The following is a 4,695-nucleotide window of genomic DNA, read 5'->3' on the forward strand; positions in this document are numbered from 1 at the left end:
GCCCTTACCCTTGCCCTTGTTTGACACAACGAGAACATCCTGTTTCAGGCTCCCACTAAACTTCATGTCCTTCTCGGTCTGTACGAGAAGAGAGTGTAGTGCGTGAGGACTTTTCTTCAAATCATTCATATAGTAATTGGCTCTAAAGAGCGCAAAACCATCGTGGAGTGTATGAAGCATGCGGTCTATCACGATGTTCTCGCTGATCTTACAATCAAGCGCCTCCAGTTTCTCGACATTCTCAATCATGCTGAGAATGTGTGGGCTAACCGGTTGGCCCTTCTGGAGTTTCGCCTCAAAGAAGCGACAGGTATGCTCATAGGTCACGATTCTCGGTACTTTCGAGAATTCCTTAGTGAGCGTGGTGAAAATCTTGTTTGCACCGTGGGCTATGAAGCGTTTCTGCAAATTGGATTCCATTGCAAAAATGAGTACGTTCTTTATCGCACCCGCTTCCATGGCGAAATCGTTATACTTGGCGATCTCGTTAGCTCTAGCCGTGGGACCTGGGTTTGGCGGGATGGGCTCTATCAGATATTTGAGCTTCCGTCAAGCAATGGCGCATTCCGTAATGCCGCCTCCCGATCCGCGAAGTTTGATCCATCATTCTTGATCGAGTAGGCGATTCATCCGATTCATGAAGATCCGCCGGGACTCACGGTCCAATGTGGCACTTGGCATTGGGTCGTCAAGACGCCACCATTATGTTATTAGCGAGTTTAAATGATCGTGTTCTACACTGAAAAAGAAGGGAAAAACAAAACGAAATAAGCAACTCATCGAGGTGATTTAAGTCTATTTAAAATTCATTTTAACGTGTAGACTCATTGCACTTGCATTATTGATCTCCCTCAAGAATAATACAAGTGATTCCAAGACTCAATTTCCGTAAATTGATAAGCCAACTGTTTAGCTAGTTCTACCGTTAGAACTCTTGGTCGATAGATTTCTGTAAATCCTATCTATAGTCCACCATAATCACAGGATCGTACGAGTGACCATAGTGTTGAGATAAAATAGGTCAATCAGTTCCAACTTACCCGACGTAGAAGGGGTCATATTATGCCTACCGACGAAGAAGGGATTCATTGGAGTTTGACCTATAAAGACTATTCTCAATTTTTGGTTATACGAGGAAGATCTCATCAACTTAATTTTAATTCATTTTAAGTGAACGAAAACTAGCATTGCGTGAATGAATTAATTTAGGTGATGGCTTAAAAAAAAACGTGTGATATCTGTATATCATAGAAAACTAACGCGTGACCTCTAAATGAGTCAGTTTTCATGCAAATATTAGGTGGTTTGGTTTTAGGCGGAATATGATGCAAACTATCGTTACGATGAAAACATAAAAAAAAAAATGCAAAACGTAAATAAAAGTCCTAGTGTGGCCTATCCTAGCAAAATGAACATGATACAACTTTGGAATCCACTGTTGGACCCGAGAAGCTTGTCTTGATGTTCCATCTTGATCCATGTAGCGGGAGTGAGCATCCGATTCTCCATCTTTGGTCTTCTCAAAATTACAATTTAAAATTTACAAAATATAAACCTATTTACATTCTAAATAAAACTGTAATTACAAAGAAAAATCCAAAACGGAGATGCGAGATCTCAAAATACAACCAAGACCGTGTTCCATCATTACGGTAACACGTTCTACTAAGGCCACACTAAGTTACAATCGATTGTAAAATTAAATACGTAATAAAAACATTCAAGGCATTCAAAAGTAACGATAAATAAAATGCATCAACTAAAACAAAATTTATTCGTGACATAATTCCGTAATTATGTTAAATTTATCCAAACCACCTTTTAACGATTAAAATTATGTGACAAAACCGCTTCTATCAACTTAATTTTAATTCATGATAATCCGTTACTTTAAATCGCTTTAAAATAACTAAATGGTACGTGAGTGAACCGTTTCACTATCAAGCGAGTGCATAAAATCCGTATTGTATGCATTTTGTGGCCAAAAATACCGAAAAAAATTTTTTTTTTTTTTATTTTTAGCTGCTGTTACCGAGAGAAAAAAAATAAAACCATGAAATTTTTTTTTTGTTTCAGCGCGGCATTAGCCAAAAAAAACGATTTTGACAAATCAAAACCAATAGAAATTTAGACTAATCCGTATTAAACTTAAACATATTGCTATAATTATCGATTATCATAACAATATGCAAGGACAAAACGAAAACAAAACCAATCGATCGAGACACTATAGTCCTCGATCGACTGATCAAAACGTGAGCAGCATGGCACGCTTTTCAAGAAAAACAGCCGTGTATAAGCATGGCACGGTTTTCAAGAAAGAAAAAAAACAGCCGTGCATAAAAAAAATTTCAGCCGCACGGTTTTCTATGCAAAAAGAATTATCGATTCAAATCGTTTAATGAAAATCACAATGAAAAATTTACGTGGCCTCGCTCTGATACCACTTGTAGGGAAATATCCGTAAAATTCCCTTAAATTTTAGGACTATAACGTAATATTAACATGTGATTATGGTCATAAACGAAAATTACAAGAGAAAACAATAAGAGAATAGAATCAACCTCGGGTCCTTTGAAATTCGGCCTAAGAACAGAAATCAAAGTAGATTTCCTCCTAATCGTTGCACCCAAGACCGTCTGAGACTATGCCCCTTGTGCTAGAAATAACTCTCTAATTAATTGCCTTGAAATATTGAGAGAGGTTTTGTGAGGTTTTCGATGTGAGATCTAGGATTTTCAGAGAAAAATACTCCAAAACCCTAATTTTCTTTCAAATGAATGAATTAGGTCAAAAGGAGAGAGGCTCTCTCCTTTTGTTTGCTTCGTCCAAACCGAGTAATAGGGGGGAAGTGGGCTTTCCACTTTCTCCTTATTTTAACTCGTGGTCCGACTCATTTTTGCTAAATGTATATGACGGGTTTTTAATTATAAATCGTCATCCGTTATCGGTTATTAAAATATCAACTAGCAACATGACTCAGTCGATATATTAATACTTGTCCGATAATGACAATATTGTATAATTAATTAATTCAATATACATTAATTAAATATAACCGTTTAAATTTAATTTACGAATTAACCGCTTAATTCGCCTTAGCCATTATTATTTAATCCGTATTAAATAAATATCTCAACATCGCGTTTGATTAATTATTAGTCAATAACTCCGACTAACTGTTTAGTCAAATTAGGCATCAACATGACTGTATTTTCATACCGTCACATCTCTCAAACGTATCCTATAGGTGTGACTTTTAGGGACCAGTTGATCACCGCCATCTGTATGACAATAACGTCAAACTTATCTAGCAAGCCAACCGTTATTGATAAACGTGGACCAACTGATAATAATACAAAAGTATACCCTTTGATCCTTTTAGAGATTTATATGTCATTGCACTAACTGTAGAGGACACCAGCCCCTACAGTTGGACCTTGACCTTGATCTTGAAACCCTTGAGCATATCCTTGCCCAAATCCTTGATTAACTTGATTCACTTGGTTCCCTTGATAGAACCCTTGGTTGTTTTGATTCCCTCCAAAATCTTGGTAACCTTGAGGTTGGTTCCCATAGTTTTGGTTTTGATTGTTGTTGGGCCATTGGTTTTGATTTTCGGGATTATTTCTTTGGTTGGAGTATCCACCTCTTGGTTGAGAAAATCCAGGTGGATTATTTGGGGCTTGGGGTTGAAGATGTTGTGGGTTTTGATCATTGGTACTTGTAGCTAAAGTTGGGTGGTTCCTCAAACCCGAATGGTAGAAGCTGGTGTTTGGGTAGTAGACATTGGGATTGTTGTAGGGTGGTCTTGGTGGTCTTGTATTGTTGTTATAGCTTTGAAAGGCATTAACATCTTGGACATTCTCCTCATACCCCCCATTGTAGTTGTTGGCACACATGTCAAAAGTGTGGCCATTTCCCCCACATAACTCACAAGGTGAAAATTGAGCTACCTCCTCCATGGGTGGACCATGTGAGGTAGTGGCTTGATGAACTTGGTTCCTTTATAGTTTCCCAAGTTGCTTGGTGAGAAGATAAAGCTTAGCATTCATCTCGGCATTTGAAGTAGAAGAGTTCTCCTTAGGGTATTTTCCATTTCTCCTAAGCATATTTCCTCTTGATCCATAATTTGCTTCCGAGTCCACCATCTTCTTGATTAGTGCCGTGCCTTCCTCATAAACTAAATGATCAAATCCTCCTCCCGCGGAGGCATTTACCATTTCTTTAGTTCTAGGCAACAATGTTTGAAAGAAGGTTTGGGTGATATACCACTCCGAAATCCCATGGTGAGGACAACTAGCGATAAGGTCTTGATATCTATCCCATGCTTCACCCAAGGATTCCCCATCTTCTTGTTGGAAAGTATGAATTTCATTAAGAAGCATGGCGGTCTTGGATGACGGATAGTACTTGGCCATGAACACCTTGGCTAAAGCATCCCATTTTGTGAATGTATCCGGAGGGTGAATATTCAACCATCGGTCCGCCTTACCCGTCAAAGAGAATGGGAACAACATCATCCTTAAAGTGTCTTCAGATACCCCATTCTTCTTCATCATTGAGACCTTTCTCTTGAACTTTCGTAGGTGAGCATGAGCATCTTCTTCAATATGCCCCTCGAACAAGTCTTTCTCAATCAACCCCACTTGGGCGGGGTGCATCTCAAAGTTGTTTGGAGCCAAAGTGCCAAAA

General features: G+C 38.6%; 1 non-coding gene across 1 annotated transcript; it reads left to right on the plus strand.

Moving 5' to 3' along the window:
* The first annotated feature begins 4,281 nt into the window (after positions 1-4,281).
* Positions 4,282-4,388, plus strand: LOC141658187 (small nucleolar RNA R71). Its single transcript, XR_012549088.1, has one exon. It is a non-coding gene; the product is annotated as a small nucleolar RNA R71 (small nucleolar RNA).
* The last annotated feature ends 307 nt before the right edge of the window (positions 4,389-4,695 follow it).

This window comes from Silene latifolia, chromosome 5 (assembly GCF_048544455.1).
Source record: "Silene latifolia isolate original U9 population chromosome 5, ASM4854445v1, whole genome shotgun sequence".
Classification (NCBI taxonomy): domain Eukaryota; kingdom Viridiplantae; phylum Streptophyta; class Magnoliopsida; order Caryophyllales; family Caryophyllaceae; genus Silene; species Silene latifolia.